Raw genomic sequence first — 16,912 nt, forward strand, 5'->3', positions numbered from 1 at the left:
CTCCCAGTTTCGTCTATCACCTTGTGTTTCTTCCACCCCTCATCCCACCTTCTGACTCCTCACCCTTTTCTTTCTCCAGTCCAGATGAAGGGTCTCAGCCTGAAATGTCGACTGTACTCTTTGCCATAGATTCCGCCTGGCTTGCTGAGTTCCTCCAACATTTTGTATGTGTTAATTGTCAAATATTTGTGCTGTATCACCAAGCTGTTGTAGAAAATAATGATACATTAAGAGAATATAAAATAACAATGAAGCATGTTAAACATCTGTGCTATTTTCTGTGTCGTGTTAACTTCTACATGGTGTATAAACATGAACAAATGTAATATCAGACAGAAACACAATGCCCTAACTTCACATTGATTTGGCACTATGGATTGAAAATAATGAGTTTTTCTGCACATCAATTAAAATATATTTAACCCAACACTTTTTGTGCAGGTTTATACTAAGAAATGGGAACTGTACTGAAGACAGCTATGTTCCTAATGGTGAGGCAGTTTAGATTTTGTGACTCTTCCATAATACCTGAAAGATTAACCCTGGTTCTCTCACTCTGCAGAAAATTTCCTGACCCTTTGAAGGTTTCCAGCAGTTTTTGTCAGATTTCCGATATTTGCGGTGTTTTAACTTGTTATTTTCTTGTCTTATTGATGGTGGTGCCTGCGTTAGGCCGTGCTAACCATCTGTTGTAATTCAGCCAATAATTGATTAAAGCACGTCAGAGGAGTGTTGGGAACTTGCCAATAAGCCTAGCAGCACAATCAGGAGCATTGAAGTCTGTTTTCTTTTCCAACCTTAACACAGGAGAACTAAGATGAGTTGCTTCTATTCCGGTTAATTTGCCAATGGCCTCTTAGTTGGACAGATTGGCTCTTAGTGAACAGGGAGAGTGGTTAACCAGTTACTTTTACTGATCTACAAAGTTTCAAGCGAGATGAATGCTTCTGGTCAGATCCTAACATTGCCCGGTAGATACAATGACCGAATATTTTGAGGTTAACAGTAAACACTGACAACTCACCTTTAAGCTCAATATGAACAGAACAAAAAAATCCTTTTGACAGTAATCTTGAACGTGCTGGAAGAAATGCTTTCTGTCAGGGTGCTGTAAGTCTTGTGCACAACATGCCTAGCCATGACAGTAAATCGTGCAGGCTCCAAATCAGCCAACTATCGAAGACTGGTCCTTAACTGCAGCTGGTGCGGGACAGGGCAGGGATCGAGCAGGGGCTGGGGAGGGCAGACAGAGTGGGGTGAGAGGAGAACCAGAGTGTGGGAAGTGGACGATAAAAGGGATTGTGTAAAGAAATGCAGCAGGGATAAAGTGGGAGTGGACAATGAAACACTAAAAGCAAAGACTACAAAAATATCAACGATATGCCCCTACTTTTTGAGATGCATGAAACTTTAACCTCAGGTTACTCAATGCAGGCAACAGATTGAATCTAAATCTGCATTAAATAGAGCCTTTATCTGCTTGGCTCCTGGGAGATCTTAAATATCTTTTTAGTAGCCATGCTACTACCAACAACATCCAGAAAGTAGTGTTTATCTTTGAAAGGCGGTGGGTGCTTCATTGAAGTGTTCTCCGTGTCTCACTGCCAGTTGGAGCTCACCAGAGTGTTCCAATTTCTGAAAAATCCACTCTCCTGTTACATGGCATAAATAAACCATTGTCATTTCCAAAGTCTGTTCTGCCATATGGAACAAAAAACTGCACCACTGTTAAAGCCAGAAGGAAAAAAAATACATAAATCAGAAATATTTCTGGTAGGAAATATACAAATTCAGCATCAAATGAAAATGCCTGAATCTGTTTAAGAAGGTATTGTAGTTATTATACAAAATCTTTGCAGCTCTCCTGTGTTGGAGTTTAAGAAAGTCTTATTCATTGCTTCTTGAACTTATTGATTATAATCACACACTTTTGGCACTAATGCTTTCATCTGTCGAGGCTGAAACCTCTGTTTCCCTCCCTAAAATTCTCCATCTCTCTCTCTCTCTCTCTCTCTCTCTCTCTCTCTCTATAGGATTCTTTTTCTAATCAACTTTTTTGACACAGCGTTTAAATCATTGGCCCTAATATCTCCTCTGGAGGTATGGTGTCAATATTTTTGATAACAGTCCTGTGAGGCACCTTGTGATGACTTGACATTATTCACTACTCTGCTATAAATTACAGCTGTGTCACATTTTTTCTCCAATTCCTTTCCCATTACTAATCTAGAGAATAACATTTCTTTTATCTTGAATCTGTTGCTTACTATGAATTATGAGGTAATTTTCTTCCAGTTCTTTTTTTCAATTAAACTGGTACTTTAGTCTTTCAGTTTTAACAAACATATTATGCAAATATCTTACATAAGAATATGAGAAACAAAAGCAGAAATAGTCTAACCACTTTGCATTTTATGACAATGTGACTAAGCACAGTTCCAATGGCATTTTCAAATTTGCTGACAACACCACTGTTGCGAGCCAAATAAAAGATGGTGACAGATCAGCATATAGGAGGGAGATTGCAAACCTGGCTGAGTGGTGCCAGAACAACAACCTCTTACTCAAAGTTAGCAAGACCAAGGAGCTGATAATTGAATTCAGGAGGCGGAAGCTGGTCATGTGACCAATAAACCTACTAACGCATACACCTTTGGAATGTGGGAGGAAACTGGAGACTGTGCAATGGCTCAGTAGCATAGTGGTCAGCACAATGCGTTACAGTACCAGAGCCCCAGGTTCAATTCCCACCACTGTCTGTAAGCAGTTTATATGTTCTAGCCATGGCCACATGGGTTTCCTCCAAGTGCTCCGGTTTTCACCCACAGTCCAAAAACATTCTGGCTGGCAGGTTAATTGGTCATTGTTAAGATCCTGTGATTGGGCTAGGATTAGATTTGGGGATTGCGGAATGATGTGGCATGGAGGGACACGCTGAATCTCAAAAAAACAAAATAAATGTTCCACAACCCATGGACTTAGTTTTAAGCACTTTTCATCTCATGTTCTCAATATTTATTTATTATTATTCCTTTTTTTAGTGTTTTCACAGTTTGTTGTCTTTTGCACACTGGTTGAACACACAGCTGGTGTGGTCTTTCATTGATCATGGTTATTATTTGATGAATATGCCCAAAAGAAAATGAATCTCAGGGTTGCATATGGTGACAAATATGTACTTTGATAATGAATTTATTTGAACTTTGACTGGTTGGGCCTGCTTCACTATTCAGTAACTTATGAATTATCCAGCCTTGGCCTCAATATCATTTCCCAGCGCGCTTTTCATAATCAGTGAATTTCTCGTAATCCAAATGTCAAACTTCACCTTGAATGTATTCAATGACTCCACCTCCACAGCTCTTTAAGTAATGAAAGTCATCACTCTCTGAATTGAGAAATTCTTTATCATATCTGCCTTAATTGAGTAACCAGGTATTGTGAAATGATGTCTTGTGGTTTTAGATATGTCGACAAAGGGGAAAACATTCACTCTCTCAGAAGCAGATCACCTCCCATTCTCTGTAATCGAATGACAATTGAAACACCCCTGTTCTTCCTCACTGTGTACATTGATCACATCATCTCAATCAATTCAGTGAAACTTCTGAACATGTCTAATGAAATTATATCCTTCTTCATATTTAAGTACCTCCTGTCTTGCTAATACACTGTGAACATGCTTCAAATTGATTTATGTTTCATATGTGCAACTTGCAATAAAGGATAATATTCTTAACTACTTGCTGTACCTGCATGTTAACTGGGAATTTATTTTATAGTCTCACAACATTGAAATAATATACAACACAATCTGATGGACAGCCCGAAACTTCAACTGTTTACTCTTTTCCAGATGCTGCCTGACCTACTGAGTTCTTCCAGCATTCTGTATGTGTTGCTTTTGGTTTCCAACATCTGCAGGTTTTTTCGTGTTTGTGGTACATTTAAATAATAATCCATTCTGTTAATTTTTTTGAAGCGGGTAACATCACAATTTCCCACATTATACTCCATCTGTCTACTGTTTTCTCAGTTTGATTTTATTTCATCAACTACCATCTGCTGGGGCTTTAAGTTTCATCTTATTTAAATTGCTGCCACTTCAGCGGTGCAATATTCTGTGAAAATCCTGCTAACATAGCAGCATGCATATTTAAAGGTCCTGTATCCAAGTCTGGTGATGATTCAAAGCTGGGTGCCAAATGAGAAGATTGCTAGGAAGCTGGAAAATAACAAGAGGGTGGGCAAACAGAGTGTAGCATTAGCCAGTGTGAAGTTACAGTTTTGGGTGGGAAGGAAATCAGAATGGCCTTGAAATCTGCACAGATCAACACCTCACAAATAAAAATGCTCTTTTGTCTGAAGGAAATGTGACCATTATCAATTGAAAGTTGGTTTCTTGCCACTTTGGATACTCAATAATGAGAAGCTCTGCGTAAAACAAATGTGCCTATCTGGCCAGTCCACCATCACTGTACTTCTTCATACAGTGCTGAACTGGCATCTCACTGAGGTAAGCCTCAAGTTTACATTTTATCCTTTGGGACCTTTCCACTCATCCCACAATGAGAGGACACAACCCTGCACCATTATTTCCTGAATAAAATTGTTACTAGTCATTCAAAGTACCTGCCCTTCACCAGTCCCCAATACTAATGGCACAGAAGAGGAGTTAAGGTCACCATAGTTTAGCCATGATCATATTTAACTGAAGGGCGTGTTTTGATGGTGCCTGGTGGCCTAATTCTTTGATTTTCTAGTGTTCTGTTGCTTCTGTAGTTCGAATCTTCTCAAGGACCAATCATCCAATTGGAGCTCTCAGTCTCCTCTCACTACAACTAAACCAGAGTCCATATCACCAATAAAATATTAATGGATAAAAGGAATGTTGATAGTCAGAGACAGCAGTACAGCTCTCAACACTATATATTCCATTGTCCAATAGAAATCAAGAATATCATAATACAGGTCAGCACTAATTTCAAATTAGAATACACTAACTTAACATAAGGACGTTTTGCAGATTTATAAACTAAATAAATATCTTCCAACATACAATAACCAAGGAGTTCCATTACAACAATAAAAAAACACACACACAAATTCTTATTTAAGTAACAAATTGTAATTGATTTTTAGAGCATCAGGAGCTGAATGGAGACCTGACAGATGTCTATAAACCTATGAGAATCATCGGAGGGGTAACTAGACAGTCTGTTTCCTTGAGGACATAGGTTTAAATTGGGGGAGAATTTCTGAGGATGTACGAGGTGTGTTTGTTTCATAGAGAATAGTGGATGTCTGGATTGTACTGCCAGGGGTATTATAGACAATAGATAATAGACAGTAGGTGCAGGAGTGGGCCATTTGGCCCTTCGAGCCAGCACCGCCATTCACTGTGATCATGGCTGGTACAATCAGTACCACGTTCCTGCCCTCTCCCCATATCCCTTGACCCCGCTATCTATAAGAGTTCTATCTAACTCTCTCTTGAATGCATCCAGAGACTTGGCCTCCACTGCCTTCTGGGGCAGAGCATTCCACATATCCACCACTCTCTGGGTGAAAAAGTTTTTCTGCATCTCTGGTCTAAATGGCCTACCCCTTATTCTTAAACTGTGGCCTCTAGTTCTAGACTCACCCATCAGTAGGAACATGCTTCCTGCCTCCAGTGTGTCCAATCCCTTAATAATCTTATGTTTCAAGCAGATGCCCTCTCATCCTTCTAAATTCCAGTGTATACAAGCCCAGTTGCTCCAATCTTTCAACATATGACAGTCCCGCCATTCCGGGAATTAACCTCGTGAACCTACGCTGTACTCCCTCAATAGCAAGAATGTCCTTCCCCAAATTTGGAGACCAAAACTGCACACAATACTCCAGGTGTGGTCTCACCAGGGCCCTGTACAGCTGCAGAAGGACCTCTTTACTCCTATACTCAATTCCTCTTGTTATAAAAGCCAGCATGCCATTAGCTTTCTTCACTGCCTGCTGTACCTGCATGCTTGCTTTCATTGACTGATGTACAAGAACACCTAGATATCGTTGTACTTCCCCTTTACCTAGCTTGACTCCATTTAGTTAGTAATCTGCCTTCCTGTTCTTGCCACCAAAGTGGGTAGCCTCATTTATCCACATTAAACTGCATCTGCCATACATTTGGCCACTCACCCAACCTGTCCAAGTCACCCTTCATTCTCATAACATCTTCCTGACATTTCACACTGCCACCCAGCTTTGTGTCATCAGCAAATTTGCTAATTTTACGTTTAATCCCTTCGTCTAAATCATTAATGTATATTGTAAACAGCTGCGGTCCCAGCACCGAACCTTGCGGTACCCCACTGGTCACAGCCTGCCATTCCGAAAGGGACCTGTTAATCACTACTCTTTGTTTCCTGTCAGCCAGCCAATTTTCAATCCATGTCAGTACTCTGCTCCCAATACCATGTGCCCTAATTTTGCCCACTAATCTATGTGGGACTTTATCAAGCTTTCTGGAAGTCCAGGTACACTACATCCACTGGCTCTCCCTTGTCCATTTTCATAGTTACATCCTCAAAAAACTCCAGAAGATTAGTCAAGCATGATTTTCCCTTCATAAATCCATGCTGACTCGGACTGATCCTTCTACTGCTATCCAAATGTGTGGTAATTTCCTCTTTTATAATTGACTCCAGCATCTTTCCCACCACTGACATCAGGCTAACTGGTCTATAATTCCCTGTTTTCTCTCTCCCTCCTTTCTTGAAAAGTGGGACAACATTAGCCACCCTCCAATCAGCAGGAATTGTTCCTGAATCTATAGAACATTGGAAAATGATTACCAATGCGTCCACAATTTCTAGAGCCACCTCTTTAAGTACCCTGGGATGCGGACCATCAGGTCCGGGGACTTATCAGCCTTCAGACTCAACAGTCTATCCAACACCATTTCTTGCCTAATATAAATTTCCTTCAGTTCATCCTTTACTCTAATTCCTTTGGCCACTATTACATCTGGGAGATTGTTTGTGTCTTCCCTAGTGAAGACAGATCCAAAGTACCTGTTCAACTCATCTGCCATTTCCTTGTTCCCCATAATAAATTCACCCATTTCTATCTTCAATGGCCCAATTTTGGTCTTAACTATTTTTTTGCTGGTCACATACCTAAAGAAGCTTTTACTATCCTCCTTTATATTCTTGGCTAGTTTACGTTCGTACCTCATTTTTTCTTGGCGTATTGCCTTTTTTGTTATCTTCTGTTGCTCTTTAAAAGCTTCCCAGTCCTCCGGTTTCCCACTTATCTTTGCTATGTTATACTTCTTCTCTTTTATTTTTATACTGCCCTTTACTTCCCTCATCAGCCACAGCTGCCCCTTACTCCTCTAGGATCTTTCTTCCTCTTTGGAATGAACCGATCCTGCACCTTCTGCATTATTCCCAGAAATACCTGCCACTTTTGTTCCACTGTCTTCCCTGCTAGGGTATTGTTCCATTGAACTTTGGCCAGCTCCTCCCTCATAGCTCCATAGTATTGATGGAAGAGGACATGATAAAGGCATTTAAGAGGCTATAGACAGGCATGTGAGCATGGAAAGATGTGGGTCCAGTGCAAGTAGATAGATTTAGTTCAATTTGGTGTTGTGGTCAGTACAGACGATATGGGTCAATGGGCCTGTTAATGTGCTGAATTATTGTATGTCCCAAGTACATAGCACTAAAAGATTAACAGATAAGATACAAAGCTGTGAATTATAATTTAAAACAGCTATATTGAGTTGTGGGAACTATTCAATTAAAGTGGGGCAATATTCCCAAGAAGACAAGCTGAATGTAATTAATCTTGTTTTCATGTTTATTTTCAGTTTACAACTCCCACGTAGTTTAAATTATATTACTCCATTTTCTTCTTCTCTCCTCACACCATGATCAGACTGTGTCTGAACATTTGTTCCTGGGTCTGTTATGAATTGATTGTGGCTCAATCGTGACATTACTTCCAATTTTCTAACAATATGCACTTGGAAAGTACCTCTGCCAAGAAAGAGGAACATTTTTTTATGCACAAGTCTTGCAGTAAAGCAAAATTAACTGGGTTAGATTGCACGTACAATTATTTCCTGATGAAACAGTGACCTTATGCTAACTGAACAAAGCACTTTCATGCACAGGACAGAAGAAAATTTGCAGATGCTGGAAATCTTGAGCAACACACTCAAAATGCTGGAGAAATTCAGCATCTATGGAAGGGAATAAACAGTTGATGTTTTGGGCAAAGACCCTTAATCAGGACTGGAAAGGAAGGGGCAGAAGCCATAACAAAAGGCAAGGTGAGGGAGGAGGGGTACAAGCTGGCAGGTGATCAGGAAGATGGGGTGGGAGGGCAGGGGGTTATGGTGTAAGAAGCTAAGAGGTGATAGGTGGAAGAGACAAAAGGCTGAAGAAGAAATCTAATAGGAGAGGACAATAGACTATGGAATAAAGGGAAAGAGGAGGGCAACCAGAGGGAAGTGACGGGCATGTCATGAGAGTGGAGGAGAAGAGAAGGCGGGGGAGGGTGTGTGTGTGTGTGTGTGTGTGTGTGTGTGTGTGTGGGGGGGGGGTGTGTGTGTGTGTGTTTCTTCAATGCACTTTTCACATTAGAGTCTGATGTGCATGATGGAGGCAGAAAAACAGATAAACTTTATGATTTGCAAAGTGTATGTTTCTTCCATTAACAAGCTTGTTTTCGATACAACTTGGAGACAGTTGCACCTCCTTGCTGTTTTTTTTCTGTTATTTTAAGGAACACTATACAAATGTCAGTGGACCAGTTCTGGTGGCTTCAGACTTCCCTGCAAACTGTTGAACTTCTTCCAACATTCAGAAAATGCTTACTCCAGCATCTACTGTATCTGCTGACATGGTCATTCAATGGATACCTCAGTGGTCACCCTACTGGCAGCAATTTATTGCTGGAGGTGTCATTGACGATGAATAGCCCTGCAGGAAGGCTCAGGGAAGCAGGAAACTTTTGCAAAGTGATTGCATTCGCAGGCCTTCAGGAAAACCACATTTTACCTGGACCTCTCTAGGAACAACACAATTCACAGACTTGGGTTTTCCCAGGCTGTCAGTCATCAAGATAGATTAACAGGAACATCTCTGACCACATTCTCATGTCTGGACTTTTGTCTTCAAGCTCATAGAATTGTAGTGTTTTACAGCACAGAAACAGGCCCCTTGGCCCTCTGTGCCCACGTCCATTGTACTTTCCAAGACTCATCCAATTTATCTCCATTAATCAGTAGCCTTCTGTGCCATGGGGATTCGAGTCATTAAATGTTGTGAGGATACCTGCTCCGCCACCTTCTTCCCTTCAGCTCTCTTCTAAACTTCATACCTCTCAACTTGAATATAGTCTGAGCGTGCTTTCGACATGCCCTACAAGGGGAAAATATTCTTACTTTCTAGCCTATTTATCCCCCTCACAATTACATATACTTCCATCAGGTCTCTCCTTAGCCTCCTCCACCCCAAAGAAAACAAACTTAAACTTTCCTTATAACTGAAAACAGTCCCAAACCAGGAACATCCTGGTGAGGCTCATCTGGACCCTCTCCAGTGCAATCACTTCCTTGAGTTTAAAGTTGCTTTGCCTCTCAGCTGGATTTGCAGCCCGACACAGCATTGGAGAGGCTGTCAAGCCATTGACTTTACATAGATGATTTAATCTACTTCAAAATTGTAGTCTGCTGTAAGTGGCATCTTGAGCAGTGGGATGCTTCAGAAATCTTGGTTTCCCAAAGGTGCCGGCGGCCATTGAGCACTCTTAGTAACGTTGATCTTTTCTTCAACTGGAGACGTGACCATTCCTCAAAGTTACAATGGTTTTCAATCATGAGAAAACATTCTGTAACCGGAATAACAATTATTGGGAAATAAACATAAAGCATTCATACCTTGAGAGAGCAAATTGCTTGATAATTTCTGTTGGCACCACATCCTAGGAACAATGGATCCTGTGGGACAAGGTATATCTTCCACTTCCCTGGCTCTTCACACTAATATATTGTCCTACCATATCTGCTGCAGGAAGAGTGACACCAAAATAGGGTTCAGCATTACCCTTCACACCACGGGATTCTGGTGCAGGCATCAATCCTGCGGTGGCCTGCGGTGTTTGGTCAACTTGCGCAGAGCTAGCAATCAGAAACCTCAGCTGCATTCACAGCCAGAACCTGAAGGGCCAAGAGGCAGCAGCTGAGCAGCAAAATAAGGAAGACTGCTGAGGGGGGAGCTAAATCCAAGTGAAATTTTACTATCCTCATCTCTAACTGGAGCAGAGGAGGGAGGTATTGACTGTACAGGCAGTGGAGATTCTTTTCAAAAGGAGCCTGCTGCAAAACAGTCCCCAAACATGGCAGATTGACTCTCTCCACACTGCAATCCTTAACACAGATGTAGCATAACAATAGCCATTTTGGAGAGCCCAAAAATGTATAACTACCCCTTTCATCAAATACCGATCTACCTGTACTGAATAAAACTTGACAGTATGACTCCCTGACTTTACGAGTGGCTTGAAACAAGTGACCTGTATTTCCTGAACAGTGGCGTATTGCTTTATCAACTCAGCACAGACTGCACTTTCCCCAGTTCCACTCAACTCTGCAAGTCTAACCAGTGACTGAGCCCTTAATGCCCTTGGACTGCTGCGTGGTCACCATCGCAGTCGCTGTAGCTGAGAGTAACTACATATTACTCCAACTGGATGTTCAATAAGATGCATTGAAGAGATAGCATTTCGGTTTGATGAATGGGCACTCACTCCACAAAGAAAAGTCCCACGTGAGATTCCAACTGAGGTTCATGTTAAGCTATTAAAACAATTGACCATTTCACAGTAAACAATAGGCTGCAACTGATGAAATGTCAGTGGCAGAAAAAATACTTTCTCATTCAACCTGTAACAGTTGGATCTGATCAATGCCTTGACATACATTACTGCAGAAGCCATATTTCTCACTGATGCTGTAATGTTCCCTGGCTTAATTCCACTCACATGGTGGAGGACTGGGGCATTTTACAAGAAGCAGATAAGTTATCTCAGCATGTGGTCCCCTCTCGCACTTCTTTGCCTCTTGTGTTAGCCCATCCCTTGGAGGTAATCATAATAATGCAAGAGCAAATCAGAAAGAAGTATGAGTCTTACTTTACTGATAAAAAACCATTGCAGTGGGTGATCTGATGTTCTCATCAACATGCCGAACCTGTACATCAGCCACCTCTCAGGAATAAAGCAAATCACAAAGTGATGAGGATTCAGCAGGTCTGGGAGATTCTAGAGAAGGAAATCGACAGTTGACATTTTGGGTCAAGACCGTCCATTTCTCTCTACAGGCTCTGCCTGTCCTGCTAAGTTCTTTCAACATTTTATTGGTTATTCCAGATTCCAGCATCTGTGCTCTCTTGTGTCCCTTAGGAAGTGGACAATACAGCAATATGCTGACATCAGACCCCTCTGGGGTTTTAGGTACCAGAGGCAGAGCCGAGCAGTTGGCGTTGATTCATAGGTTGCTAGGTTGTACTGTGTTGATGGTTCCTCCTGGAGCCAGCCTCATGATAGGGAGTCGCGCAGGTTGAGAGACTTCTCACTGTTCCTGTAGACGGGAGAGTGTGCTAAATCTCTGCTTGTGGAAGAAGCCCATCTGCTGATGTACGGCGTTGCTCTGTTGGTGATGAACAGCTGGCTGATTGTGCGAGAGTGACATTTCTCTACACAGTGAGGACACCAAGTTTCTCACTCTTGGCATATCGCTGATCCCCAAGAACAAGCTGCTCCAGTACGGCAGAGTGCAGACCTTTATTGCATTGAGGTTGAGACCAAAGCAGAAAGACACACCATGTCTGAACCCATTGATGCACTGTGCAGGATCGCTGCTGACCCTTCCAGACTCCAGATATGAGTTAATGTCTCCACAAAATCTGCCTCCTGCAACTCAAGGTAACTCACATGATTTCAAAGTTCTTAACTAAATTTTATTATCAGAGCCACCATGTAAAACCCTGAGGTTCATTTTCTTGTGGGCATACTTAATAATTCTATAAAATAATAACCATAATAGAATCGACCGCACAACTGGAGCGTTCAACCAGAATGCAGAAGACAACAAACTGCAAATATAAAAAGAAGAAAATAATATAAGTAAATAAGCAATAAATATCAAGAACATGAGATGAAGAGTCTTTGAAAGTGAGTCCATTGGTTGTGGCAACATTTCAATGATGTGGCAAGTGAAGTTGAGTGAAGTTACCCCTTTTGGATCAAGAGCTTGATGGTTGAGGGGTAATAACTGTTCCTCAACCTGATGGTGTGAGTCCTGAGGCTCCTATACCTCATTCCTGACAGCAGCAGTGAGAAGAGAGCATTTATTGTGTGGTGGGAGTCCCTGATGAAGAATGCCAAATCTCCACAAAATCCCAAGGAAGTAGAGGTTCTGCCATGCTCTCTTCATAATTGCACATGTGCTGGGCCCAAGACAGGTCCTCTGAAATATTAACACTTAGGAGTTTAAAGTTGCTAATCCTCTTCACCTCAGATTCCCCTCTGGTTTCCTTCTCCTGAAGTCTATAATCAGCTCATTGGTCTTTCAAACATTGAGTGAGATGTTGTTGCTGTTGTTGTGACACCACCCAGCCACATTTTCAATCTCCCTCCTCTGTGCTGATTCATCACCACCTTTGATTCGGCCTACGACAGCAAACTTGAACATGGCATTGGAGCTGTGCTTAACTTCACAGTGTAAAGCGAGTGGAACAGGGTGCTAAGCATACATCCCTGTGCTGCGCCTGCCCTAATGGAGATCGTGGAGGCGATAGTATTACCAATCTGAACTGACTAGTGTCTGCGAGAAAATCCAGTATCCAATTGCACATGGAGGTATTGAGACCAAGGTCTTGGAGCTTTTGATTAATTTTGAGGGGATAATGGTATTCAATTCTGAGCTGTAGTCAATAAAAAGCATACTGATGCATGCATCTTTGCTGTCCAGATGTTCCAGGGTTGAGTGAAGAGCCAATGAGATGGCATCTACTGAGGCCCTGTTGTTCCGGTAGGCAAAATGGAAAAGATCTAAGTCACTTCACAGGCAGGAGTTCATACGTTTCATCATGAGCTTCTCAGAACACTTTATCAGTGTGAATGTAATTGCCACTGGGTGATCGTCATTGAGGCAGGTTACCACATGCTCTTCTTGGGCAATGGTATAATTGAAGTCTACTTGAAACAGTTGGGTACCACACTGCTGTAATGATCAGCACAGGTCATTCGTACTTGACCAGGTACCCGATCTTGGCTGGATAATTTTTGTGGGTTCACCCTCCTAAAGGCTGCTCACATATCAGCTTCAAAGACTGAAATCATAGAATCATCAGGAGGTGAGGGAGTTCATAATGGTTCCTCCATGTTTTGTCAGTCAAACTGAGCATAAAAGGTGCAAAGCTCATCTGGAAACCAAGTCCTACTGTCACCTATGTCACTTGACAACTGTCGAGCATCTTTGGTTGATTCAAGTTTGGTCTGGAATTGCCACTTTACCTGTGGGGCACCTTTCCTGAGATCGTACGTAGACCTCTTGTAACTATCTTGGTCACTAGACTTGAATGCCTCTGACCTGCCCCTCAGCAGATTGCGGATCTCATTGTTCATCTAAGGCTGCTGACTGAGAAAGACTCTGAATGAAAATGTGGGGACACACGTTCATTTGCAACTGTTATAATAAGGTCTGTTACAACCATGGTGTATTCATTCAGATCCACAGATTAGTCCCCGAACATGACTTGAAGCAATGCTGTAGCCTTTCCTCGGCCTCGCAATCACCTCCTTGTTGTCCTAATCTCCAGAGTTTTGCTCTTTAGCCTCTGCCTGTGTGAAGGTAGGAGAAGGACAATCAAGTGATCCAATTTACTGAAATGCAGTCTGACCATGGAACGGTAGACATTCCTTATCTTAGTATAACAGTTTGCTCTTTTAATGGTCAGAACACAGGCTAATTACTACACACATGGTATTATTCTGCCTCTAAATTCAGCTTGAGTTGACTTAACTAATGTTATGCTACATTGAAGAAGGGTGTCGGCCTGAAACATTGACCTTTCTTTTCCATTGATGCTGCCTGACCTGCTGAGTTCTTCTCTATCAAGTCATCTCTCTTCCTCCTTCTCTCAAAAAGAGATGCCCTAGCTCACTCAAACTATTCTCATGAGACATGGTTTCTTATCCAGGCATTATCATATCATCATGGTAAATCTCAACTGCACTCTCTCCAAAGCATCCACATCCTTCCTGTAATGAGGTAACCAGAACTGAAAAACTCCAGCTTACAATGAGACAGAGAGTAACAGAATTGCTCACCATTTCAGACGGTATCTGCAGAGTTAACACTTTATATAATTGGTCAATAGTGGCAAGAGTTTTCGATTCAATAGATTCAGGCAGTCCTGGGGGGTAGGGCAGGAGGAGCAGTAGGGGAAGGAGGATAAAAAATAAGTAACTCACCTTGTATTATAACTACAGCAGTTTAAATGCCAATGTGTTACAGGACACCAATATCGGTCTGATTTTATGAGTCACATTTAATCTAAATTAATGAAAACGAAGGTACAAATGTTCTTTTAAGTTTACACATTTGAATTATATCTCAGCATTAGAAACTACCAAGGTAATTGCTCCAGGCATTTTGCCCATCTTTTTGTGTTATTTCATTTTGTATTATTCAGTTAACATCGTTATAACTGAACTGAGGTAGGTGAAGTGAGAAGTGTTGTGTAGGGTAATGAATTAGTGGAGTGGCTGACAAGAAGACAAGCAAGGCCATTATCAGAACCGTATATAAAGATCAGAATAATTTTTATCTAATGCTTAGGTAGCAGACGTTGTGGATTGTCTCAAAGGACTGGTAACCAGGATTCAATTCTGACCTCTGGTGCTCTCCATCTAAACATAGAGCAGAATCTGCACAAGACCAGGGCCTTCAACTGATTGTGTCTGTGCAGATCATGATGCCAATTAAACTAATCCCATCTGTCCATATCCCTCTATTTCCTGCCAGTTTATGTGCTAGTCTAAATGCATCTTGAACATTTCTTTGTCCACTGTTCTTACCGCTTCCCTGCCAGTGTGTTCTGAGTAAAATATTTACCTCACAAATCTCCTCTCAACTTTCTCTCCTCTAACTTTAAACCATCCCATGAATATTCGACATTACCATCCTGGGGAAAAGACCATCTAACCTCTCATAATTTTATATGCTTCCGTCCAGTCACCCCTTAGTCTCCAGTGCTATGGAGAAAACAATCCAGGTTTGTCCAACCTCTCCTTATAGCAAATACACTCTAATCCAAGCAATACCCTGGTAAACTTCTTCTGCACCATTTCCAAAGCCTCCACATCATCCCTATTATATGCCCTTTGATTCATCGAATGGGAGGGACTGCCCTTCTCAAATTCTCACAGAAAATGATCTCCATCTTACACTTTCTTCATATTTATATCTAAGCCATGATCCTAACCAATAAATCTGCAATACAGTTGCCCATTCTTCCTGCGACTGCGTGGATTTCCTCCACTTCCCTTCCAGATCCCAATTTCGTGAAGATTAGTAGATTAACTGGCCACTCTGAATTGTGAATGATAGGATATGGAGATGGTTGAACAGAATGCATAAAGAATGTCAAACATAAATGATGTAGGATTAGAACAAGCAGCTGGTGGATGGTAGGTGCAGATTCAATGGGCTGAAGAACCTATTTGTACACTTATCTCTCCGACTCTGTGACTCTAGGCTCACTACAATTCCCAGGTGGACTCTGTTCATAATTTGTTGTAAAATTCTGGGCAGACCTTGAATAGATGTGTAATTTGATATTTTCTCTGAATATCAAAAACTGTACTGTCCTCCTCAACAAACATGACACTTTCTAGAGTTTTGGCCATAACAATACTGGACAGTGTTTTTCAGGTTAAGTAGTTCAACCTGCCAGTCATGATACTTCTTTCCAGTTGTACTGGTAGACATCTTGCCACTGACTCCTCCTCTTCTAGACTTGCAAGCTGGGATAGGTTCAGTATGAACAAAGTTTGCGCTATAGAGTAGCATGCAGCTCTATTCTTCGTTGCTTTTGACAATTTTTCAATTAGTTGCATGCAGACTCTGCACCCCCTCTTTCCCCTGCCTGTTTGGCAATAAAATTAGCCAAGTGCAATCAGGGGCTACAATTTTGTTTCATGCAAGCAGAAAGCCAAGATTTCTGCAGACTCCCACAGTTATTTTAACTGTATGTCTTCCCACTCTGCCTCCTGTAAAAATGCCATTTCCTTTCCTCAGTTCCTTCATCTCTGTTGCATCTGCTCCCAGGATGAGGTTTTTCTTTCCAGAACGGAGACGTCCTCTTTCTTCAAAGAACAGTGCTTTGCTTCCTCCACCACTAATGCTGCCCTCATCCACACCTCCTCCAAATCGGAATCAGAATCAGGTTTATTATCACCGGCATGTGACATGAAATTTGTTAACTTAGCAGCAGCAGTTCAATGCAATACATAATATAGCAGTGAGAGAGAAAAAATGTAATAATAATAATAATAATAAACAAGTAAATCAACTACATATATTGAACAGATTTTTTTAAATGTGCAAAAACAGAAATACTGTATGTGAAGAAAAGTGATGTAGTGTCCAAAGATTCAATTTTCATTTAGGAATCGGATGGCAGAGGGGAAGAAGCTGTTCCTGAATCACTGAGTGTGTGCCTTCCAGCTTCTGTACCTCCTACCTGATGGTAAGAGTGAGAAAAGGGCATGCCCTGGGTGCTGGAGGTCCTCAATAATGGATGCTGCCTTTCTGAGACACCACTCCTTGAAGATGTCCTGGGTACTTTGTAGGTAA

The sequence above is a fragment of the Hypanus sabinus genome, chromosome 2 (assembly GCF_030144855.1).
Source record: "Hypanus sabinus isolate sHypSab1 chromosome 2, sHypSab1.hap1, whole genome shotgun sequence".
In the NCBI taxonomy this organism is placed as follows: Eukaryota; Metazoa; Chordata; class Chondrichthyes; order Myliobatiformes; family Dasyatidae; genus Hypanus; species Hypanus sabinus.